A 26,698-nucleotide genomic window follows, 5' to 3' on the forward strand; every position below is an offset into this window, starting at 1 on the left:
AAGGCAGTCAGAGTGACTACAAGTGGGAGACTGAGTAGGGTGGGGAAGGTGTCGACATGGAGAAGCAGCCTTGGGTGTGGCAGCCCAAGCTAGGTGAGAAGGGTGCCCACACGAGGGTTGGTCTGCTGACAGCCCCCAGAGCCTAACAACAGTGTAGAGGACCCAAGTAGCATGGTGGGGGCATACATGAGTGTTAAGGGATGGAGTGAGGGTTAGTTACATAATGGGGGATTGACCAAATAAGTAAATCTATTACCACTAAATGGTCTCAGGAGTTTCTCACTGTTGGAGAAGGGAGTCACTGATTTGAAAAGCGAAAAAGCCAAATGAAGCCTGTGTATTCAGAGACTGGAAGTTTGTCAATGTGAAGTCATGCTTTCTACAGATAGATGATGAATTGATAGAGAGCAATTGAAATGTGTGTGTTTGTCTCTATGTGTGTAAAACAAACAAACAAACAAAAAACCACCACCAACAACAAAAAACCCAAAACATTTTCTCTATCTCTCTCTACAGACAGTTCTTAGAAACAGTGACATTGTCAGAGTAATGAGCATAACTTGTGACCATATCTTGTCTTATAAGTGTCATTTTCCTCTCAAAGGAACTAGGGCTTTTCAGAGAAATGGCTGATTCCAGGCTGGAAGAGCACACAATGAGCCTGGAGCATCTTGTGCTCCACAGTGATGGGGACACATCCACGAGACTCAGAGCCAGCCTGCAGGGCTTCACTGACACATTAGGCACAATTTCATAACTGACAATATGAAGGAATATGACTCATTGAATAAAATAGAAATACACAAGTATACACAGGTGTAGATAAATACAGGGATATATTCCAATCAATAAGGATACTCACACAGTTTCATAGTACTACTACTCAAACACCCATGAGTTACTGAGGAAAGAGCAGCTCACAGAGCAGAGACTTGGCAAAAGAGTGAAGCTAATCAGGACAGGAAAAAGTGATGGCCCATCACCCAATGAGATAGGGTAAGAAGACCTCAACATCACCTACCTCTGGCGTATTCTTGCCAGGGAGGCAAACCTGCAAGAAATCCTAAAAAAAAGTTAGGCAAAACCAAATAAAGGAATATCTACTCTTAATCTGTAACGGGTGTGTTATCTTCGATAAAATCAAGGTCTTGAAAGTGATAAGAAAAGAAAAAAACGAGCCCAGATTGGAGGCACTTGCCCACACCCTCAGCTCCACCTCACAGCAAACCAAGACTAATGAGCTTCAACCTATCCCAGGAACGTGAACTTCTAACAGTCCATCTGAAATTTCCTGATGGTCACTAGTGAGTCATCTTCAGGATAGAAACCCTGCAAGTCCATTCCCCAGAAGGAAGGTGTATTGACCAGATACAATCCTTTCTTTTCCCTCTGTGCACTTCTTGCCCCACCGTCCTTCCTATAAAACCCTGCATTTTTCTACACCTCCTGGAAGCTTCTGTCTACTTGCTAGATGGTGCTGATTCATGAATCACTTAATAAACTCAGTTAGATCTTCAACTTGGCTTATAAGTGACTTTCTAGAATTCTATTTTTTAATAAAAGCCAGAGACAAACTAAGGAAGTGTTCCAGACTGAAGTAAAGTTACTAGAGAGGGGTGACATGTAAAATGAGTGTCCGAGCGGAGTCCTTCTGCTATAAAGGACATTCTGGGGATGATAGAGAAACCAGCTCTGATGATTACATGGCAGTAATGTGTCAGCGGAGATGGAGAATGTCTTTGTAGGAATTACAGGGGATTATGAAATATCAGGTTAGCAATTTACTCTGAGATGGATCAGGAACATAATTCTTGAAAGAGACTCTTCTGGAAGCTTGTGATTATTTCTGGGAGAAGTGGGTTACAAAAACACCTTGGGCCTACACAGCTCTCCCCATCCCTTGTCTTAGTCTAACTTGCATAATTGAACAATATAAACATCCCCCTTCTGGAAGTGCCTTTGTCGAAAGAGAATAATGTGAGGCTCACTGGGTTGGAGGGGCACCTCCAGGCCCCACCACACAGACCCAACAGGAAGAGATGGACTTGGCCTCACAGGGACTTGGACCTTGCTCTACCTTACTATCCCAGCTGGAGGAAGAAGGGCTCTCCTTGTCACCACAACCCACCACCCCTTCTGCCTCACAAGGGCTCAGGCAATGAGAAGACTCCACACCTCTAAATCCTGGATTACTCTAGTGGACTCCCGTTTGTAACAGCCTTCCCAGCTTCCCCTTTTATCCTGATAGAAGCAAAACTGTAGAGGCCATTTTTAGGCAAACAGGTTTGCGGGATGGAATGTTGAAAGGGCCCACCCTGTCCCCCTGCCTGAATACAGACAGGCCCATTGGGGACCCACCTCAATATAGCCACATGCCCTAACTGACCGATGGCCTACTTACCAAAAAAGGGGAAAATGCCATATGTGGCCTTACTTCCTCACGTTCCCCCTTTAAAAACAACCTCCAGGCAATGCCTCCTTGCAGACGGCCTCTGCTTTGGCCTCTGCTTTGCTATCCGGCCCTCTGCTCTCTTGCAGTGTATCCAATCAAGTTCTCGTTCATTGACTCCTTCCTTCTGCCTCAGGTGAATTCTCTCGCAGCCTGTGCGCAGGCTTCCACCAGATCGTCGCCCCACATTTGGGGTCGCCCATGATTGGGACAGACGCTGCATTCAGAGACCACATTTAGTGGCCCCTGGCGGGGGGGGGGGAGAACCCCCACACAAGATCCCTTTATCAGTCCCGTGACTCCCCCCGGATTCTCCAGGAATTTATGGGGACTTTCCCTCGGTAGACCCACTCCAGGACTCCTCAGGGAACTGACAACCACCGCTGAGGTGACTCCTTGCTGAGGGTCCCCAGCCCCAAGAGGAAGCAGCCCAAATGCCCCTGCCCAGAAGGGTGAGGGATTTCCCCGTCTGCCCTTCGGGGAGGTCCTTCCCTCCCCCACCCCCACCCCCGATCCCCGCCTCTTGGCGGCCCTTCCACAGTCTAACCCGAGTACAGCTGAAGGTCTCAGACAGCCGAAGGTCTCCGGCTGGGGCTGCTCTCCCTTGTGGTCTGAAGGCCCGGGGGCGACCCGCTCCGACTACCCGCACTTGGGAGAGCGAAGGACCCCTTCCCTCTGCTTCCTCACCCAGCCCTGGGAGGTGTGTTTCCAGCTTCCTGCGCGATTGGCTGGCGCCGCGCGAATCCGCACCCGGGAGCTTCGGGGCGTGGCTTGGTGGGGGACGGGGCAGGGGTGTTGCCCCGACGCGGGCGACTCGCGGCCGCTCAGTTTCTTCAGCCTCGGCTCCTCATCCTCTCTCCCCGCGCGTCGGGCCGCCGTGTGCATCTGCGGGCAGCGCCATTCCCGCTGCTGTGAGCGGTGAGTCCTCCCGCTCCTTTTCCCCAGCCGGTCTGGCCGAACTGGTGTGCGGCTCTCCCTGTTGCCAGGGGACATCCGCACGGGAAGTGCCAGGCCAGTTGCTGTGCCCCGCGCCGTGGTGGGACGCCCCCAGAACAGTCTGCCGCCTCCTGTGGGTCCTTCTCCTTCTTCAGGTCAGCGGGTCGCCCTGAGTGAAATCCCGACACCACCACCCCCCCCACCCCCGCCGCCCCAGCCGGAGCTTCCAGTCCCTTTGGCCGGATGCCCCCTTGGGGCGGGTCTTTCTCACTGTGGGATTCCCCTTGGGCTCTATTTATAAAAAGCTGGAAGAAATTTGGGACACCCGAGTGACTCAGTCCTTTGAGCGTGCAACTCTTGGTTTCTGTCCGGGTCAAGATCTCAGGGTGTGAGATGGAGCCTGGCCTTGGTGCAGACTCCCAAATCAAGACCCTTCCACGTGATGGGGTTTCGGAATATAGGTGAGGTTCTGAGCCGAAGGCAGAGGCTTAACCCGCTGAGCCACTCAAGCGCCCCGAGGGTTGACTTTTAAGTGAACCAAGTGGAAGTAATTTGGTATTTTAACTGGTTGCCACTTTTATTCTACCAAGGTTTTCTCAAAGTCAAATTGACGAGGGAGCAGAAGGCTAGCTGAGAACAGGCAGAAGCTGACACCCCACCGCCCTGCCCTCCCACTGGGGGTGTATGTGACATTCCTCAGGCACTCCTGGCTGCCCCAGAGGAAAAACAAATAGTTAATTTATAGAGATTCCATACCTGCAAGACAGGAGCCCCCCCCCCCCCAGTTTAGGAAAGTCTTAGTAATTTACAAGAACAAAGCATTTGTATCAATGACCTAGCTTCCAGAAGAGATTGTAGATAGAATTAAATGTCCTTTTAATCTGCAGCCCACTGACGGACACTTGAAGTGGGCAAAGGGTAATGTTCCTCTAGGAAGCTCCCAACTATCTCACTGTTAAGGCCTCCTAGAAGGAAAAATAACCTTAACTTGACAACGGCAAGGCCTCTGGTATCCTGGTATCTAGTTTGTTAAAGTCTTCTTCTTTTTTTTTTTTTAAGATTTTATTTATTTATTTGACAGACAGAGATCACAAGTAGGCAGAGAGGCAGGCAGAGAGAGAGAGAGGAGGAAGCAGGCTCCCTCCTGAGCAGAGAGCCCGATGCGGGACTCGATCCCAGGACCCTGAGATCATGACCTGAGCCGAAGGCATCGGCTTAACCCACTGAGCCACCCAGGCGCCCTGTTAAAGTCTTCTTTAACAAGCAAAAATCCTTTTGAAGTCTCTCTCCCCTTTTCTTACCTCCCCCAACTCCCAAGTATATAATTAGCCACCTGTCACAAACCCAAGGCAGCAGCTCTTTCTGCCCATGGGTCATGTCCCCGTGCTTTAGTAAAACCACCATTTTGCACCACAGCCTCTCAAGAATTCTTTCTAGGTCGTGGGCTCTGGACCTCACCCCACAGAACCTCACCTATTTCCAAAACCACATCAAAATAACCTCGTGTTATCGCTGTTGTAATTTGTTTGTAAAAAGATGACTTAAAATGATGATTAATTTTGTCTGTCTTAAAGTTTTCAAGAGCCATTGGTACCATAGCTTTCAAGGTCATTGGTGAACTGCAACTTTGAAGTTGTGCTTGCGTTCAGCCAAACTGGATTGAGTTCATTGGACCTCTAAGTCTTTTCCAAATGAGATAAAATTCTAAAACATTGATTACCGAACATAGGTTTGTGGTCTTGGTTTCTTACTGCAGATAAACTAAGGGTATTTGAATCTGTTGGTAAACATGCTTTGTGTTTAATTGATTGATAAATTTGCCATCTAAAGAATTTTGGTGTAACAATTCATGATTGGTTACTACTGAGTTTTCCTGGAGACTTAAGGTTTCTAAGAGTTAAAATTCTGCTAAATACATCTAAGCCTGATGGAAGCAAGGGAAGCACCTCTGTGTAGGAATAAAGTCAAAGATCTGTAAGAAAGATATAAGGAGTGGAAATACATTTTTGTTGAAGGAGAAAGAATGTAGTCTTGCCCCAAAATGAGGCTGGTTGTTTGAAAAGAAATGGCTTGGTACAAAATCTGAATACATAAGAAAGTTGTAGAAGGTTTGTGAAGGGAATCTTTGGAAAGGTAATTTTACGTGTGGTCAGGACAGGTGAAGATTAAATGAATGGATTTTAAATTACACTGTATAAGTTTGAAATTCTCTTTCTGTTAAAGTTTTCTTGGATTGTTGGTCTGCTCTTGATAAGAAAATGTAAACATAGCTGTTTTCTCTGTCTGCCTGAAAAACCCGTTTCTGTTTTTTCTGGTCTTTGATTATCAATAATCCTATTGGGCATATGCTTTAAAATTTTCTAAGGTTTTTAACAAATCCCCCCTAGATTTGAAATTGTAAATGAAGTCTTTTTGACTAATTAGGCTTGTTGATTTGGAATGTTGTGTTCTGGTATAAATTCATCACTCTATACTATTATTATTAAAGTGGTATGTGATATGTGTCACAGAAATAACTGAATTTCCTTATCAGCTACATTATAATGAACTCTCTTTTCAGATCATTAACAGTGTCCAGTTCAGAGTTTTTTGGTCACTTATTGTTCTGATACTCTTGCAAAACATGTTTCATCTTCAAGGAATTTCTTAATGGGCTTTTGACAGATATAGGTATTTGATACCTTTAAGATCAGAAAACTGAAATGGGTAAGAATTTCCAGAACTGACTAAAAATCTCCATTCAAGTGGAGTAAAAATTAATAACATGGAACTAAATGAACTGGAGAAGAGGATTATAGTTTTGTGACTCTTGTTTGAAACATTGCTGGTTCTCTAATGTTTGCTCTTAAAGATTAAGGAAACTTTCTCTTAAGATGTCTGTGCCTTACAGTAATGTGATAAAGTATTCATATGTGAAGAAATGGAAGCATTTAACTTTTCTCTCTATTCACAACTTTTCAGTGAGTACTCCTTCTTTTATGACAATCGTAGTTGTATGCGTAAGTTGACTAAGAATCTGTTCTCCTTGTAACGGGACATCATTGGAAACATTGGTTATTTAGCAAAGCTTTGACTGGAAGGTCATAGTCGAGAGACATGCATAGGCTCGGATATAACCAGACAGCTTTAAGGAACTAAGACAGACTTTATGGAGTCAACAAAACCCCTTGGAAGTGTTCCTCTAAAACCTTGCTTCCAGAGTTCCCAGCAGCCTTGCCAGGTGAGTAAAGAATGTCAGTTCCTGGCAGGTGCAGGGAACTCAGGATATTTGGGGACCTCCAGAAGAGGAATTTGCATAAACCTACAGGTATTGTAGGCATGTCTGATGGCATGTGTTCCCTTGGATTCTGGCCTGGGGAGGCTACTGAAAGTTCAATTGAGATTCCTTATGAATAGTTCCAGCAGAGTAGATTTTAGATCTAGTGATCAATCACTATTCTTGCTGAGCTTATGTAAATAATTAGGTCAAGTTTGTTAAAATTGGCCTTGTTTGCAAATGAATTAGTCTTGATTTGGTTATCTCTGGAAATAGGGGTGAATTTAGGGAAAAATAATGTTTCAGTAACACACCTTTGCAGATGTTAAATTCTAGTTCTGATTGTCTTTGACTATTTGTTGTTTGCCTAAGCTAGACAACTTGAGGTAAAGTTCTGAAACATTGCCATAGTAGAACATGTATAGATACTCTTCATGCTTGTTATCCTGTGGGGTTAATAACAAGACCCCTGGAAATATGATCTTTTGAAGAGCTGGAAAATGGAATGGGCTCTCCAACATCTGTATAAGTCAACAAGCACCTTGACCAGTTCTCTGTGGCTAGAGTGACAAAATTTTTCCTTAAAAGCCAGTGTGAACCCCATTCCATGGGGTTAACTTTGGACTTGTGGTGATAATGGATTGCCCCACTTCCCTTATGATGGGATGGATGATACAGTTAGGGCTGTCCATGTTCCCAGACAAATCTTCTCCCACTTGCCAGTGATTCCTCATAATAAGCATGTTGTTATGATTGTTATGGCTAGCTTCAAACAAAGAGGACTTCTTGATTGTTTTATTCCTTAGCCATATTTTCCCCAGAGGTCACCTCTATTAATAAAAAAGTACAAATAGAGGCTTGAACAAAGCACACAGTGACCACCTTTAACTAAACTTGATATGCAGTCACCCACAAATTCAAAAGATGGCCCTCCCAAAGTGAATGACCCTTGATGTTCTGATGGGACTCAAGGAGGAACCTCTGATTTATTAAAACAGAGTGTTATGTATATACTTCAGAGTACCACAAAAATAGTCTGGGTTTCTAACTGACATGGGTTCTGGGGGCCAGTGAGAATGGCCCAGGTCAGCAGGGGCAACTCCCAGTCCTTATAGAGCCATGGACATAGGCTATAGACCATCAGGGACCCTCTGTAGAACCAGGGCAGGGAGCAGTCTACCTAAAACTTCTAAAAACCTAGGGCAGAGAGAGGGTCTGAGGTACAATATCACAGCCTGAAGTCATAGCTCCAAACATCCTAAGCTCTTTCTGGGAGGAGCAGGGAAAGTATAATGGGGCAATGGGGGGAGATAAGATCAGAAAGACTGAATTTAGAAAAGCTCCTTACCCAAGTCAGACCAAGAAATAAGTCGTTTTAGGGTTCAGTGAAATTCTCCCTGCCCAATCTCACCCTGGGAAGGGTCTCAAGGGGATGATGATGTCAAAGATGAAAATTTTAAAAGCTACATTTTCTTTGAGCATCTGTGTGTTTTCAAAAGCAGTGTCTCTCATTCCTGCAATTGGAACCATAACACGGTTGACTGATGAACAAAGATGAAATGGAAGAATCAGAAAGCTGCAAAGGTCTCAATGTTCAGGTCAGACTTTAATTTTATAGGTTTCTCATTTCGTCCTAACAGGCCTTGGGAGAAACTGAGGCATAGAGCAGCTAACGACTTGCTCAAGGTGAGAGTGGGAACAGTGGAGCCCTCTGACCTATGGCCCCACTCATATGGTAAGCTGCTTCCAGAAAAGCTCATTAGTCCCACTGTTGAGATGGACCCCAGGGGCCCCCAAAGGGATAGGGATATCTTTGAGGCCAATTTTGGCCCCACTGGTGTCTTCTCAGTGCCTAATACACTGCTGAGCACACAGTAGGCCTTCATTAAAAACATTCAGATGTTGTTTATGAAACACTGTTTGAAAATAGTGTTTCTGCCCTACCAGTACCACTCATGGTTTTGTCCTCTGGGGTTTTCCCAACACCTGTTATGAGGAGGTTCATCTGAACCTCAAACATGCCTGGAAGGTCAGCAGGAAGGCTCTTGCTCTGGTTTTTGTTTAGATCCACAAACATTTCCTGGGCACCACTCTGGATCAGATCCAAATGTGCCCCATTCATGGGGAAAAGTCACCCATGGATAGACAGATTCAATATAGTGGAAGATCAGCTTGGCTTCTTTACACAGAGAAGGTCCTCTTGTCCACAAAGGGCGTTGGGAGGAGCTGATACCTGGTCAGAGGTTTCTAAAAATTTATTTTATTTTAAAAATCAAAAGCATAAATGTGTATGCTTTATAAGGTTGAACAGTACTTTAGGGGCTATAAGAAAACTAGTGACATTTTGCTGCACCTGATCTCCATTTCCATTTTCCTCTCAGAGTCCACTTTCAACCAGTTTACTAATTTTTTCTCCTGTTTACTGGTGTATCATGAAATGACATGCTCCTACCGTTATTTCTTGATTGCTGGGAAGCTGAGAGTTTAGGTGCTAATATCCTCTTGCCTCAGACCCACTTCTCACCCTCCCAAAGCAGAGGTGGGAATTTGATTCCTATTTGGTGAATGACTTAATTACTCATTATTCACCTTGAACCATGTACATTTCTATGCTTCCATTTCTGGACAAGTTTTCATATTCCCTGGAATCAAGAGTCCTTTTTTATAATTTTAGAGTTTACTATTTCCCATCATTTTGTTTTATTTTGTTATGTTATTTTATTTATTTTTTATTTATTTTATTTTATTTTATTTTATTTTATTTTATTTTATACTAGAAGCTAATTCTTCTCTCCATGTGGTCAAGCCCTCCTGAGACTCTCTCCTTGCTTTGGCCTAGTCTCTTTGTCCCTGTAGCTTATGCAGGGCTGTTATCCGCATTCTGGTCACATCTCTGCTGCACTGAATTACCTGTTTGCAAATACAGAGGTATTGTCTTTCTTGGTTTCCTCAGTCATTTTGGCAGAGGCCATCTCCTTGTAGCTTTCAGAAGAATGATGCAGAAGAGTAAATTTTTTTTAAAGAATGTCCATGTCCAAAGACATCTCTGTTCTACCCTCATACTTGTTGGGTGGTTAGTCTGAGCATAGAATTCTAGGTGGGCTAGAATTTTCCCTGTGAACTGGATGACACAGAGACTTTCTCTAGTATCACTATTGAGAAGATTAGTGCCCTTTTGTTTTCTGATTCCTTGTACGTGATCTGTGTTTTGCTTTCCTCACTCTTTCTATAAGCATTTGGGATCTTGTTGTCCCTGGTGTTCTGAAAATTCATGCTGGTGTACTTCGTGGACCTGCTGTCATCTGTTATTCCAGGCAGAGCTGTCCAACAGTCCTTTCTGCACTGATGGAAGTGTTCTCTGTGTTGTCCAGTGTGGTTGCCTCCAGCTACCTGAGGCTATTGTACACTTGAGATGTGGCCCTTGTGGCTGAGGTACTGCATTTCTGATTTCATCTGTTTATTACCAGTAACTGTAACTCACTACATGTGTCCAGGAGCTGTGTATGGACAGCGCTGTATATTGGGCCTTTCACTCTGGAGACTGTTGCTTTTCAGTCCTGTGAAATTTTCTTGTATTATTTCTTTCATTTGTTCTCTTCTTTATTTAGAAATTGCTGTTGGTCAGAGGATCGAATTCCTGGAATCATCCTTTAGTTTTCTTATTTTTTCCTTCTCATTTTTGTAGTGAATTGCTTACATAAATTTATTTATGTAAGTTAAAATGTCTTCATATAAAATTTTAATATTTTACCCCTTATTGATTTCTTTGCATTAATACTGATTTTTAACATAATATGTTCAAATAACATTTATAGTTTATGTAATTACTGTGATTTTATTTTTTTTAAGATTTTATTTATTTATTTGACACAGAGAGAGGGATCACAAGTGGCAGAGCAGCAGGTGGGGTGGGGTAGGGGGGCAGAGCAGACTACCTGCTGAGCTGAGAGCCCGATGCGGGACTCGATCCCAGGACCCTGAGATCATGACCTGAGCCGAAGGCAGAAGCTTAACCCACTGAGCCACCCAGGCACCCCAGTTACTGTGATTTTTAAAAAGTTTTTATATAAACTCTAGTTAACATATAGTGTAATCTTGGTTTTGGCTGTGCAATGTAGTGATTCAACACTTCCATACAAAAACTGGGGCTCATCACATGTGTACTCCTTATATTACCTTTTTAACCTGTCTCACTCACCCCCATATCCTCTGGTAACCATCAGTTTATTCTCTTTAGTAAAGTGTCTCTTTCTTGCTTTAACTCCCTCTTTTTTTCCCCCTTTGCTTGTTTGTTTTATTTCTTAAATTCAACATGTGAATGAAATCATATGCTATTTGTCTTTCTCTGACTGACTTATTTCAGTTAGCATTATACCCTTTTTCTCCCATGCCTTTTGGTTCTGTTGTTTGTTTCTTTTGCTGTGTAAAACCTTTTTATTTTGAAAAAGTCCCAATAGCTTAGTTTTGGTTTTGTTTCCCTTGCCTCAGGAGACATATGTAGAAAGAAGTTGCTACCACTGATGTCAAAGAGGTTACTACCTATGTTCTCCAGTAGGACTTTTATGGTTTCAGGTCTCACATTTAGGTCTTTAAACCGTTTTAAATTTATTTTTGTATATGGTATAAGAAAGTGGTCCAGTTTCATACTTTTGCATGTTGCTGTTCCATTTAACCAGCAGCATTTGTGGAAGAGACTGTCTTTTTCCCATTCAGTATTCTTTCCTACTTTGTTGAAGATTCATTGACCGTAGAGTTAATAAGTTCCTCTCCGGGTTTTGTAATCCTTCCATTCATCTATGTGTCTGTTTTGTGCCAGTACCATACTGATACTGTTGCTTTGGCTGTTCAGGTTCTTTTGGGATTTTAGGATTACCTATTCCACCTCTGTGAAAAATGCAGTTGGTATTTTGATAGGGTTTGCATTAAATGTATACGTTGCTTTGGGCAGAGAGACATTTTTAACTATATTTATTTTTCCAATCCATGAGCATGGAAGGTCTTTCCATTACTTTGTGTCCTCTTCAATTTCTTTCATCTCTGTTTTATAATTTTCAGAGTACAGGTCTTTCACCTCTTTAATTAGATGTGTTCTTAGAAATCTTATAATTTGGGGTATGATTATAAATGGGATTGATATCTTAATTTCTCTCTCTGCTGCTTCATTATTGGTATGTAGAACTGCATCAGATTTCTGGATGTTGATTTTGTGTCCTATGACTTTGCTGAATTCATTGATCAGTTCTAGCCATTCTTTGGTGGAGTCTTTTGGATTTTCTGTATAGAGTTTCATATCATCTGAAATAGTGAGAGTTTGATTTCTTCCTTGCTGAGTTGAATGCCTTTTATTTCATTGTGTTGTCTGATTTCTGTGGCTAGGACTTCCAGTACTATGTTAAATAACATTGGTGAGAGTGGACATCCCTGTCTTATTCCTGACTGCAGAGGTAAAGTTTTCAGTGCTCAGTCTTTCCCCATGGACTATAGTAGTTGTGGCCTTTATTATGTTGAGATATGTTCCCTCTAAATCTACTTGTTGAGGGTGTTTATCACGAATGGATGTTACACTTTTTTTTAAAGATTTTATTTATGTATTTGTCAGCGAGAGAGCATAAGCAGGGGAAGAAGTAGGCAGAGGGGAAGCATGATCCCAGGGTCCTGGGATTGAGTACCACATCGGGCTCCCTGCCCAGTGGGAAGCCTGCTTCTCCCTCTCCCACTTCCCCAGCTTGTGTTCCCCCTCTCTCTGTGTCTCTCTATCAAATAAATAAATAAAATATTTTAAACATTTTTAAATTCAATTAATTAACATATAGCATATTGTTCATTACAGAGGTAGAGTTTAGTGATTCATCCGTTGCATATAACACCCAGTGCTCATTACGTCAAATGCCCTCCTTAATGCCCATCACCCGCCTATGCCATTCTCCCACCAACCTCCCCTCCAGAAACCTTCATTTGTTTCCTATAGTTAAGAGTCTCTTATGGTTTATCTCCCTCTCTGATTTTGTCTTACTTTATTTTTCCCTCCCTTCCCCTATGATCCTCTGTTTTGCTTCTTAAATTCCACATATGAGTGAAATCATAAAATTGTCTTTCTCTGGTTGACTTACTCTGCTTGGCATAATACCCTCGAGTTCCATCTATGTCATTGCCAATGGTGAGATTTCATTTTCCGATGGCTGAATAATACCCCATTGTATATATATACCACATCTTCTTTCTCCATTCATCTGTTGATGGACATCAGGAACACGATGGAGTTTCCTCAAAAAGTAGAGCTACCCTACAACTCAGCAATGGCACTACTAGGTATTTACCCAAAGAATACAAACATAGTAATCCAAAGAGACACCTGTGCCCCAAAGTTTATAGCAGCAATGTCTGCAATAGCCACATATGGAAAGAGCCCAGATGTTCATAATACTCTCTTGTAATTGCTTGTGTTGCTGTGGTATTGGTTGTTATTTCCTCTCTCTCATTTGTAATTTTATTTATTTGGGTCCTTTCTCTTTTCTTTTTGATATCTCTGTCTGTCTAGAGGTTTATCAATATTATTAATTTTTTCAAAGAACCAGTTCCTGGTTTCACTGAAACTATTGGCTATTGGCTATTGTACTATTGGCTTTTATCATTTCTATATCATTTATTCCTTCTCTAATCTTTATTGTTTCCTTCCTTCTGCTGGCTTGAAGCTTCATTTGTTGTTCTTTTTCTAGCTCCTTTCAGTATGAGTTTAGGTTGTTTATTTGAGATTTTTCTTGATTCTTGAACTAGGTCTGTATGTCTATATACTTCCCTCTTAGGACTGCTATTGCTGCATCCCCAATTACTGAGATTTTTGGCAATTTCGTGGTCAAGTGGAATGTCTCACTCTTCTCTTGTCCCAGCCCTTTCTAGAAGTCTCAACTGAATTCTATAGAGTCACTGTGTTGATATGGAGAGAATGAACCATCCTTACTCCTGTATTTTGGTTTTTTTAGGGTATAACATTTCTTGGCCTTTTTTAGGGTATAACATATCTTGGTCAAAGCCTTGACTTTTACTTAGTAAATTGTTCAGAGACAAATTCTGCAAACTAGGAGAAGGTGAACAAGAGTTGTAGCAACCTAGTGGGGCTTTAGATCCTACAGGGGTAGGGAAAAGTGAGGCGTGGTTTCCTACTGCCCACCCTGTGTTTACACAGGTGGACAGACACTGCAGGCTCCAGTTAAAATCCAGGAAATGAAGTCTCTAAACATTTAAGAGCTCAAGGACTCCTCACAGACCAGGAGGTAAAAAGAGCCATTTAAATACACTCAAGAAGAAGGAAAAAGTAAACAATCCATACCCAGCAAACTCCCAGTCTTTTAATTACGTTTCTTTCTTTTTCAAATTCTTATTTAAATTCCGGTTAGTTAGCATACACTATAATATTAGTTTCAGGAGGAGAATTTAGTGATGAATCACTTACATGTAATCCCCAGTGCTCATCACAAGTACCCTCCCTTAATACCTATCAACCATTTATTTAACCCATCCCTGCACACCTCCCCTCCAGCAACTGTCAATTTGTTCTCTATAGTTAAGAGTCTAGTTTGTGGTTTGCCTCTATCTTTCCCCCACTGATCATCTATTTTGTTTCTTAAATTCCACATATGAGTGAAATCATAATGGTATTTGTCTTTCTCTCATTGACTTATTTCAGTTAGCATAATATGTTCTTTGTAGATTTTGGATACTAACCCTTTATCAGATATGTAATTTGCAAATACCTTCTCCCATTCTGAAGGGTACCTTCATCAAAATGGATGAAAGACCTAAATATGAGACAGGAAATCCTCAAAATCCTAGATGAGAACACAGGCAGCAACCTCCTTGACATAGGCCATAGCACCTTCTTACTAAACATGTATCTGGAGGCAAGGGAAACAAAAACAAAAATGAACTATTGGGATTTCATGAAGATGAAAACCTTCTGCACATCAAAGCAAACAGTCAAAAAAACTAAAAGAAGACCTTCAGAATTATGTTTCTCTTTTTTTAAGATCTTATTTATTTATTTGACAAAGAGAGAGATCACAAGTAGGCAGAGAGGCAGGCAGAGAGAGAGGGGGAAGCAGGCTCCCTGCTGAGCAAAGAGCCTGATGCAGGGCTGGATCCCAGGACCCTGAGATCATGACCTGAGCTTAAGGTAAAGGCCTAACCCACTGAGCCACCCAGGCGCCCCAGAATTATGTCTCAGTTAATCTTGAACTCATGTCTCCTCCTCCTGCTAAAGAAAATACATTGCATAATTTGAGGTTACTCTTTAACTCTTATCCTCTCTTAGATACAAATTGAACTGTTTACATATTGAGTGAACATTTCTAAAGGGCCTGCCAAGGGTTAGATATCTGGGTGAGCAAAGTCTCCAGATATACCAATACCATTATTTTATAGCAGGTATTTTGATTTATAGCTCAATATTTCAGTGGTTGTTTAGTGCCTCTCCCTTTTAGAGTGTTGGGTTCATAAAGGAAGGATTTTTACTAATTTATATATATATATATATATGTATTTTTTTAAGATTTTTTAAAATTTATTTGACAGACAGAGATCACAAGTAGACAGAGAGGCAGGCAGAGAGGGAGGAAGGTTCCCCTCCCTGCTGAGCGGGGAACCTGATGCGGGGCTGGATCCCAGGACCCTGGAACCATGACCTGAGCTGAAGGCAGAGGCTTTAACCCACTGAGCCACCCAGGCACCCCTATTTTATATTTAATGCTTGGTGTACAGACTGAAAACAGCAGGTGTAGAGCCCAACCAACATCTAATGGGAGAAGCGCCCACCTCCTCCAATGCCAAGAATGTCCATGGACCATTCACTTCCTTCACCACTCCCACACCAACCATAGGGTCCACCCACCAAAACGTAGATACCACCTAGAAATTGGCAACATCAACTGTGGTCTTACTGAGAAGAATGGGGACCTGAGACAGGAAAAACAGACACTTAACTTTTCTTTCATTTTTGCACACTCGAGATAGTGACCTGTCAAATTTAGGTGTAGTGCACAAATCATTCCAGAGAAATACTGGTTCTCCTACTGTGAACAGTTCTCTTGGCCAGTAGAGAAAGTAGACACCTCTTCTGAAAGAGATGTCACGTTCCTGATGGAAAGGGATGGGAATATTAGCCAGAGCTCCTGTATCATTGGTTTCTCCCAACCTGTCCACCTACACTGATACTTGAGCCTAAGGCTTCCCTGAATGGTATTTTGAGATTCTGTTCTGGCCAATATCTAGGGCGACTGAGAAAACAGATAAATCCTTCACTGTTGAGGAGGACGGACGCATAGGTACTTTCACTTGGCTCTACAATAATTATCTGTTGGTTTCTCTATCTTCAACCTCCTGAATGATGTATCTTCAGTAAGTTTTTACCCCATGAATTTAGAGCAGAGTTTGGAGACTTCATGATGAGTGTAGTACAGGAAGGAGTAGATGAGAGCCATGGGGTGTGTGGGGTGTTCTTCTGACACACATGTCTTCCTTCACACCTTCTGTACAACTCTGAGGATGTGAGTCTCTTCATGTCAGGTGTTCCCTTCTGGGGAAGGATGGGGCACAGAGCTCACACTTCTATAGTGTTCTTTTGCAGACAGGTCATCTGCATTGGTTCAGTGCTGGCTGAACCAGAGTGCAGTGCAGGCATTTTGGTCCTCAGGAGCAACCAGCCCATCTCTAGATTGCAACCAGCTGGAGCAGGCCCTTGGGTGACTAGAGCTACAGTTGATCATATTAGGCTTACTTATGAAATCATCATAGATAGCTTTACCTTTTGGAGAAGGATGAAAACATATGAGTTGCCACAGAGACTTAATTTCTAGTAAAATAAGATTAGCTCTTTGTTTAGGTGACAGAATTGTCAAGAACTATTGTGAGACTGCCTGGGTGGCTCAGTGGGTTGAACAACTGACTTTTGGTCTTGGCTCAGGTCTAGCCACACATTGGGCTCTGAAGTCAGCGGGGAGTCTGCTTCAAGAATCTGTCCCTCTGCCTCTCCCCCAACTCATGCTCACTCTCTCTCTCAAAAAAAAAAAAAAAAAATTATCAGATGACACACATCTTTCCTTGTTTGCACATATCCTCTGTAGCTCTCTTCTGGGGAACATAGGGAGGGAGATCCTACGCAACAATACCCTTAGTATCATCTTGATTAACATATGTCTTCCCTGCTAAGATGAGGTGGACCTTTGATGTGGAAGACCCATGATAAGGCTGCTGTGCAGGTTGCCATGTAGATAGGAACAGAATTGTCACCAGTTTGCTGTGTAACCTGGGTCTCCCTATTTCCCATAGCGACCCTTCTCAGGGAAGGGCAAACATTGAATATCAGTATTGCAGAATGCAGAAGACTTTTCAATCTCACTTCCTGTTTGCTTATTCACAACATGTTCTTGTTGTGATCAATGGCAGTTGGAAAGCCCAATGCAGTCACTGAGTCTCAGTCTCCACTTCTGTAAACAGGGATAATAGCAGGACCCTATTGAATGGTGCCCTGGGAAATATTTCAGAATTCCTTGGACTCTCTCCTCCTTTACCTGGGGATCATCTTCCAGCTTCTTAGTGTCTTTCCACTGGTGGTATGCAAGCATAGAGCTACTTCTCTCTTAATACCTCCCTTGTCCCAGAGATTTCAGAGGTATGCTGCATAAACCACAGATTCTCAGGCCATGCAGACACAGATCATGGGTCAGAGTGATGATATTGAACAGGTGTAATTTCCAGATCCTCTGTCTCTGGATCTTTCCCCGCAGGTATGTGGCATGGTCCAAAAAGTTCCATGGAAAGGACACATAAGAAGCCCAACAAGTTCACTTCAAAAACTCAAATCCAGTAACCTTTCTGGGTGCCCACTGAGTATACAGAGCATTGCTAGGGACTAGGGACATAATGTTGACAGTACTCAGACTCACCCTTGAGAAGTTCTCTATCTAACCAATAGGTGTGGAGACCGATAATGGGGCTACAGGGTGGAGAGGACAATAACAGAACTGGGGCTGGGGCAGGGCAGGGTGGGGGTGGGGGGAGGAAGGGCAGAAATTTCCCAGAGGAGGAAGTGGTTGGTTTATGTGATAAGGGAGGCCTGAGGGGAAAGACCCTAACACAGGGGATCCTGTCAGAGCTGTGTTTGAAGGATAAGTACTTCCTTGTAAGTGCCAGGGTCGCATTTCTAGGCAGAGGAGCCTTCATGGGTAAAGATGTGCAAACCAAGCTTGCTTGAATGATTTCATGTATTTAAAGGTAGAGGCAGCCGTGTGACAAGGGCAAGTTAGAGATTTAAGGACAGTGACTACCTGACTTTCTGTAACCTTTGAAATTACCAATAACACTGACTGAGTTGTTTACTGATTTTGGACACAATATGAACTCAAAGGTCAATCTGGGAGTGTCCACAATGCTTTGCCAACACTCATGCCTCGGGTGGGGGGGGGAGGTACCGAGGGGGAGCGTGCTAGTGACTGCAGTCCAGCCCCGCCCCCTTTTCATTATATTTAGTCCAGCCTCACAGGCCGGCAAAGACTAGCACACACTGCTGAATGGAAGCAGAGAGAATTCACAGAGGAAAAGTGACCATGGACCTGATCCCGAGCTTTTCCATGGAAACCTGGCTTCTCCTGGCTACCAGCCTGGTCCTCCTCTATCTGTGAGTAACTGCCCAAGCTCATGGCCTCTGGAACCTTTGAGTTGGTTTGCTAATCAGCATCCACCCCTTTTCCTTGTCTGTTTGAAGGATCAAGAGTTAACAGAGGGGAAGTTGCATAAGTGTTGGGCGCTTCAGAAATGCTAGGAACACATAGGGGTTATTATTCACCTCCCCCAAACCAGCTGAAGGAGTAGCTCCGTCCTCCAATCGCTTTTCTGTAGCTAGCAGGAAATTATTTGCTCCTAGGGATGATCTTCTCATTGGCCACCAGTGTGGACCTAGACCAATCCAGCAGAATTCAGCAGACGCAGACTAAAATCGACAGGCCCCAGGGCTCTGAGGTCCTCACCGGCTTCCTAAGCTGTGGGGATTATGGAGGAAGACGGAGTGACTTGGGTCTTTGTCTCACTATCTTCACCTTCTGATCTGTGTCTGCTGCAGGAGACATGTAGAAAGACTGGGCCTGTGTCACTCAGGTGGTCCTGATCCCTCACTCCACCACCAGGCCCCATGTACCCAGGCACCTGTGCACCCAGACTTCCAAGAGGACCGGAGATGCCTCACCTCCCTCTTCTGTCTGGGTTCTTCCCTCTTTTCTGTGTCCCTCTCCTAGCCATCCCCTACCCTATAAATGCAAAACTCCTTACCCCCAAGTGAGCATCTTTATAGCTGAGGAGACTTGGCAGAAATCTTCAAATTGTATTCATTTCACCTTTTCCTTCGAGTCTCTGGGAAGGTTAGCACCAGTATAGAAATTTCTTCCGCCTATCCCCCAACATGAAGTGTACTAGCAGCCTGCAAAGGCAGGCCCTGAAAGCCACTGTGGATTTTTTAGGTATCATTTTTTCCTTTTATGTAATAGTACAGGAGGAGGAATTAAAGCATCTAGCAGAGGAGTTCCTTTCAGTGGTGGGATTTCTGGCATCGTGGAGCAGGGTGAGAAAGGACTTAGTTTCACAGCATGGGTAGGGACGGACCCCCATCACATTTGACCTCTGTCTCAATCGCACTCTCTTAAGAGTAGGAAGTCATGAGGACAAGAACATAGAATATGGAAGCCTCATTTTCGTTTTTTTTTCCCATATCTGGCATTTTCCCAATCTAACATTGTTTATTTGGCATTAACAATACCCATTTTAAGATTTAACACCCACCACAACTTTCTCTTCCCTTTATCTTCTCCTATTATTTGGCATTAACAATACCCATTTTAAGATTTAACACCCACCACAACTTTCTCTTCCCTTTATCTTCTCCTATTATATTAATTAAGAGGCTTAAAAAAAAAAAACAAACACTAACTTATTCTCTTACAGTTCAGGAGGTCAGAAGTCAGAATGCCACGTATTGTGGCAACATATTTTTTTGTGTGATGATATTTAAGATTAATTGATGTGGTTTAATTTCATTGTATTTAGTAATAGATTTTTTTGCTGAGATAAGACTATTTCCAGCATGTTCTTCCGAAGGATAAAAGAGGGCTGGTGGTTCAGCCTTTCTGACAATAAAGGTACATAGATAACCTCAGCCTTCTAGAATAATGTTGAGAATGTGAATTTAGTGGACCCATACATACTTCTATGATATAAGCTGTGTATATTTTTAAATACATGTGCCCAGCAAGTTACTTTAACCTCTCTGCACAGGTGAGTAGTGAGACTGTGAGCCAGTACTGATGTGAGAGGCATCCAGGTGGTACTCAGTATGGAGTGGGAGAATATTCTCCCTCAGAGCAGACCTCTGAGAGATACTCCTTGATCCTGGTCTTACAGAAGGTCGTCACGGGACCACAGGGTTAGCATCTCATCTCTTTGAAGCCAGGGGACAGGACCACCATGTAAGCTACACCATTGTCTGTATGGTAGTGGGGAGGTCGCTGAATCCCGTCACCACCAGGCAATCAAAGCTGCGTGCAGACTTAGAATTCTGACACTGGTATAGCCAGGAGTCAGTAGCTGTAGACAGCGCCCTCTGTAGGCAATGCTTTGTAATGGCAATAAAAAGGAGTGGCTTCATTTGTGCCAGTAGCAGCATGACTCTACCAAGAAGAAGGAAGCTGGAAAGAATCAGAAAAACTCACCCAGCCCACCCTCTGCCTTCTTATGGAGCCATGTGAGTTTAGATTCTAAACCAGATCTTTCCTTGGGACCAGTGTTGCTGACACATTCACTCATTTGCTTGGCCTCACGTGGGAGTTCATGGAGCACGTTGAATGTTCAGAAGCAGAAATCCATGTGTTGGGTCGTGATGGCAAGAAGCAATGGAAGTGAGACTAACCAAGGTCACCCTACTCCTGGCATTTGGTGTTCATGCATCTGAACTGTTCTGGAGGAAGTACTAAATTAAACATCCAGCCGAGCCCAGCTGTGGTCCCTCTCTGCTGGTCCCTCAAGGACATGTCCTTTTAGGCAATTTTGCAGGTTTATTTGGTTACACAATATAAGATTTGCTGGATTTCTACAGAATATTTGGAACTGTACTATCTTAAAGGCTACACTCCAGAGATGAAGAGATAAGGTCTTCATTCCATTCTATGGAACATTTTCTCATTACTCATTTTATGTTTTGTAACACATAATCTGCCAGCAATTGGAGATATCTGAACTTTGGAAGGTCCCCTATCTGTTAGCTAAAAGCACCTACAGGGCTTGTTGAACCATTTCTACCTAGCATTCTTTCCCACCATACTTTCCTAATTTGCCACTATGGGATTAGCCTTTTTTTTTTTTTTTAAGATTTTTTATTTATTTATTTGACAGAGACAGATCACAAGTAGGCAGAGAGGCAGGCAGAGAGAGAGAGAGAGAGGAGGAAGCAGGCTCCCTGCTGAGCAGAGAGCCCGATGCGGGACTCGATCCCAGGACCCTGAGATCATGACCTGAGCCGAAGGCAGTGGCTTAACCCACTGAGCCACCCAGGTGCTCTGGGATTAGCTATTTAAGGCCTGGAAAGTTCATGGTTGAAATTGTTTTGGACAGCCTTTTCCCTCAGCCTCTCCTCTCCCTCCACTCTGCCATCTCTCACCAACACCTAAGAAGAAGGCTTGCAAAGATCCAGAACACCAAGTTATGAAATTCCTCATCAGGCTAATGAAAAATGAATTATAAGCCGTTGTGCATAAGAGGCTCCATCCGTATTGGGTTTCTGAGATTGGTGATGCACAGAGTCAGTAAACTAATAGCTTTGTGAGTGGCCATCTTGAAAAAAGGGAGTGTGCCTGGTAGTGTACTGAACACGTGAGTATTACAGGTTGGAAGACCAGACGTCCCACAGGGAAGAATGGTCCAAAAATGGATTGTTTAGTCACTGATTCCTTAATACTGTATCATCAAGGGGACATATGGGTCAGCCCCCCTTCTCTGCAGCTCAAGAGAACCAGAGTGCCTGATAACAGACGGACGGAGCTGAAAGCATCTCACTTTTTTATGAGCCAGTGGAACCTTGAACACAGTTTTCATTGTATAGAATGAGAATACTGTGGCTTCTCAGAGCCTCTCTGTGATGAGAGATTTAAGAAGGACCAGATCCCAAAGACAAGGCCTACAAGGAAGGAAAACCTCTGAGGAAACTATAAGAACATTTTCATGGTAGGCTTTCAGTAACCCTCGGCTCCTGAGTGGATACAGTTAAGCAAAATCTTATCATTGGAGGAGAGAAACACTTTTTCCCCTTTCCACCTAGAATGAGAATCTCCAAAATCATGGAAGAGTCATTTACTAAATAGGCGTGAGTGAATTTCCTGAAAGAAATTGGCATGAAACTTTCAGGAGCTCTCAAGGGTAGACACATTGCTCAAGCATTCATTCTAGGATTGAGACCATGTGGTATTTTGCTGCTCTTAGATAATCATCCTTACTTTTGTGGGTCTCACTGTGGAGGTGGGAAAGGAGATGATGAGTGAATTAATTATTGCCATTGGAATTGCTGGTATTATTTATTGCCTACATGTTACCTCCCTTCCTCACCTGTTCCACTTCTGCATCATTGACTGGCCAGACCCAGCACCTATTACATCATTCCTGTGACCTGGCTTTCTCTTTCATTTTATAGATATGGAACCTCCACACATGGACTTTTTAAGAAGCTGGGAATTCCTGGGCCAAAACCTCTGCCTTTTGTGGGAAATATTCTGGACTACCGTGAGGTGTGTGTTGTTTGAGCTCCCTCTTTGCATCTTGTATTTGCGAATCTTAGCTTAATTCCACAGTGAATATTCTCCTCCTTGGGAGGAAGTGCTTAGATTTCAAACTTTGGAGAAGTGATGTCTTAGGCCCTACCCAGCACATGACCAGGTCTACCCCAGGGCTCTGTTATCTGCTGCTTGGAGCCTCAGGGCTTCCCTCAGTAGGCTGCCCAGCTCCCTGACCAATTCAGCATAGGACTTGATGTTCTAGCTTGTGAGCATCATTGAAGAGGCTGTTTCTGGCAGGTACAGATTCCCAGGAAGGCATTATTATATTTGGAATTAGGAGAAGAACATCAAGAGGGTGCACACTACTGGTCCATTAAGCTGCGTACCCTAGAGTCAGACTTTTAAGTTTATAGCACGATCTCTGGATAGCCTTTTCATTTTCCTGGGTAGCTCTGGAACATCAGGTTATTGGGAAGCTCAGGATTCATTTTTGGGGAATACTTGAATTCCCTCAAGAACTGCCAACCCCTGCAGTTATTTCCATGGCTCTAATTCTCCCTTTGTCACCCATGACATCTTTGGGGATTTGTGAGGTTGAACCAGGGCTGTCTGCTTTATTTCTCTATCTTCAAAGGAGGCACCTTCCGGGTGAGTTGAGCTAGGAGAGAGTATAACTGAGAGTAAATGGTGTTTGTCCTTTGACTGCAGATTTTAACTTTTGAACAGGTTTGCATGTGGATTGTTCTACACACAATGGTAGAACCACTCATATAAAATCATTAGAAAAGAGACACTCTGAGAAAATTATTAAGAAATTAATGTAACTCAATGGAATGTGCTATCTGACACACACACTGAATGCTGGTAGAGCCATTATGTCTAATCTAGGTCTGAATGCCTCACGTGAGGCATTCACGTGAATGACAAGTTTAGGAGCTCATGTTCAAGGCCAACAGGTAGTCTCACGTGCAGGCTGCTGTCCGCTATAGAGTTCCTGTCCCACAGACCTAAGGCTTGTTTCTCAAATCCCACTCCTCCCCTCTGAGGCTCACAGTGTCCCAAACTGCCTAAGAACTCCTGGACTTCTCCCCTCCTAAACAGTAATTTCTGTTCCACTTTTCCCAGATCAACTACTTCGTAGATACACCTAAGACGCACATTTCTGAGACCTTCCTTAAAACATCATATCACAACAAAACTTAGCAAGAAGAAGTATCGTTTTTCTTTTCAGTGACAAAAGTGAAAACACAGAGCAAGTGTTTTATTTTTTAATTAATTTTTAAAATTTTTATTATTTTATTATTATGCTCAGTTAGTCATCATATAGTTGACATCATTAGTTTTTGATGTAGCGTTCAACAATTCCTTAGTTGCGTATAATACCCAGTGCTCATCATAACACGTGCCCTCCTCAATACCCATCACCTGGTTACCCCATCCTCCCACCCGCCTCCCTTCTGTAACCTTCAGTTTGTTTCCCCCAGTCCAGAGTCTCTCATGGTTTGTCTCCTTCTCGGATTTCTTCACATTCATTTTTCCCTCCCTTCCCCTGTGGTCATCCACCCTATTCCTTAAGTTCCACATATGAGTGAAACCATATGATAATCGTCTTTCTCTCCTTGACTAATTTCACTTAGCATAATCCCCTCCAGTTCCAAGCATGCCAGTGCAGATGGTAGGTATTCATCTTTTTGATGGCTGAGTAATATTCCATTGTATACATGAACCACATCTTCTTCATCCATTTATCTGTTGATAGACATCTTGGCTCCTTCCACAGTTTCACTACTGTGGACATAAGCAAGTGTTTTAACTTGCTCTGTCCTTTGTGAAGTAGTGGGACCATCCCCTCTTCCCCGTGTTGAGGTAGATGACCAGAATGTGAGTCCACCTTTCATTCATTCATTCATCACTCACTTTCTCACTCAACAAACATGTCTCAGACTTCTGTAAGTCTGAAGACTGAAAGAGATCTCTGGTATCTTAATTTTCTAAATCCCTTGGAATTCTAGTAGGGCTCATGAAATCAGTGAACAGAGTGGTAACTGGGGGTTCAGAGGATGCAGGCCACTTTCCCTCAGCTCCAGTTTTCCCACATGGCCCTGGAGGTGATAATTCAGAGGGTTCTGAAACCCTCTGACAAGCCAAACATGTCAGAAAGATAGGGGTTACACAGTCCTCACAGGCAGGGTAAGATGTTCAGTATTTACAATACTTAGGATTTAAGAGGGACTTGAAATTCTCTGTTTCAATATCTCCTCTACTTTCTCTCCTTTCTGGTAAGATGCCTGTGAGCAAGAACTTCTGACTGCGAGTGAGATGTAGTAAGCCTTACATTTCATGAGAACTGAGTTATTTTTGTCCCCATTAGAGGTAGGGCTCAGTACATTTAGATTAGTAATATGTTTTGTTTCTTCTTGCAGGGCTTTTGGAATGTTGACAAGAAATGTTTTAAGAAATATGGAAGATTCTGGGGGTGAGTATTCTGGAAACTTCCATCGGATAGGCTTGTTATGATGAGGCTCCCAGCCACAAAGATAGTCTCAGTTGAGAGCCTCTTGGGATGAAGCCTGCTGTAGTAAAGCTTCTGGAGTCTTTCCTTTCTGGGATCCCATGTATCACCGGAGTACAGATCTAAATGTGATCAGACCTGGAGAGCAGCAGGACATCACTGATCTCCAGACATTGCTGCCCAGGGACTCCTAACATCGCTCTCTACTCTGTCTTGTGATTACCCTCTTCCCCATTTTCCCTCTTTATGTCCCCTTTAATCACAAAAATGCATTATTTCATCAAGACATACAAATGGCTATCAGACACATGAAAAAATTTTCTTCATCACTAGCCTTCAGGGAGATACAAATTAAAACCACATTGAGATATCACCTTACACCAGTTAGAATGGCCAAAATTAACAAGACAGGAAACAACATGTGCTGGAGAGGATGTGGAGAAAGGGGAACCCTCTTACACTGTTGGTGGGAATGCAAGTTGGTGCAGCCTCTTTGGAGAACAGTGTGGAGATTCCTCAAGAAATTAAAAATAGAACTTCCCTATGACCCTGCCATTGCACTCCTGGGTATTTATCCCAAAGATACAGATGTAGTGAAAAGAAGGGCCATCTGTACCCCAATGTTTATAGCAGCAATGGCCACGGTCGCCAAATTGTGGAGAGAACCAAGATGTCCTTCAATGGACGAATGGATAAGGAAGATGTGGTCCATATACACTATGGAGTATGATGCCTCCATCAGAAAGGATGAATACCCAACTTTTGTAGCAACATGGCTGGGACTGAAAAAGATTATGCTGAGTGAAATCAGTCAAGCAGAGAGAGTCAATGATCATATGGTTTCACTTATTTGTGGAGCATAACAAATATCATGGAGGAGAAGGGGTGTTAGAGAGGAGAAGGGAGTTGGGGTAAATTGGAAGGTGAGGTGAATCATGAGAGACTATGGACTCTGAAAAACAATCTGAGGGATTTGAAGTGGCGGGGGTGTGGGAGGTTGGGGTACCAGGTGGTGGGTAATACAGAGGGCACGGATTGCATGGAGCACTGGGTGTGGTGAAAAAATAATGAATACTGTTTTTCTGAAAATTAATTAATTAATTAATTTAAAAAAAGAAAAATGCATTATTTCAGGCCTTTCTAATATGTGCCCATCAGTGCCTCTCAGTACCTCTTTCCCACATGATTCACTTTTCATTAAGAGCCGAAGGTCCCATACCTAAATTTTGTATTAAATATGTCCTTTTGAAAGGTGGCTGTGGGGGTGTCGGTGGACAGAATGGGAAGCCATTTCTTTTTTTTTTTAAGATTTTATTTATTTAATTGACAGAGAGAGATCACAGGTAGGCAGAGCAGCAGATATAGAGATAGCAGAGATCGAGGGAGAAGTAGGCTCCCCGCTCAATGTGGGGCTCGATCCCAGGACCCTGAGATCATGACCTGAGCCGAAGGCAGAGGCTTAACCCACTGAGCCACCCAGGCGCCCCAATGGGAAACCATTTCTGCTCAGTTTTTTCTTTTTCTGCAACTGTGGAGTTTGTTTTGTTTTTTTAAATGGGGCCAAGTCTTTTCTCTCAGTGCAGATATATATATATGTTTCTCTTGATTCTACAGACTTGAAGAGATGTAGAATATTTCTAAACCAGTGTTCTTGGTGCACTGATGGACTTGTGATTGAGTAGGGTGTTCTCTGCTGGTTGCAGTGGCTGCTCCCTTTCAGAGCGACTGGAAGTTTGGTGAAGTGG

General features: G+C 43.1%; 1 protein-coding gene across 1 annotated transcript in view; it reads left to right on the plus strand.

The window, feature by feature from the left end:
* The first annotated feature begins 3,263 nt into the window (after positions 1-3,263).
* The window catches only part of LOC131819112 (cytochrome P450 3A12-like), a 63,292-nt gene continuing 39,857 nt past the window's right edge, over positions 3,264-26,698 (plus strand). The window contains 3 exon segments of the mRNA XM_059153861.1: positions 3,264-3,367; positions 22,360-22,453; positions 24,865-24,917. The gene's annotated coding sequence lies outside the window, so the exon portion shown is untranslated.

The sequence above is a fragment of the Mustela lutreola genome, chromosome 17 (genome assembly GCF_030435805.1).
Source record: "Mustela lutreola isolate mMusLut2 chromosome 17, mMusLut2.pri, whole genome shotgun sequence".
NCBI classification, from domain to species: domain Eukaryota; kingdom Metazoa; phylum Chordata; class Mammalia; order Carnivora; family Mustelidae; genus Mustela; species Mustela lutreola.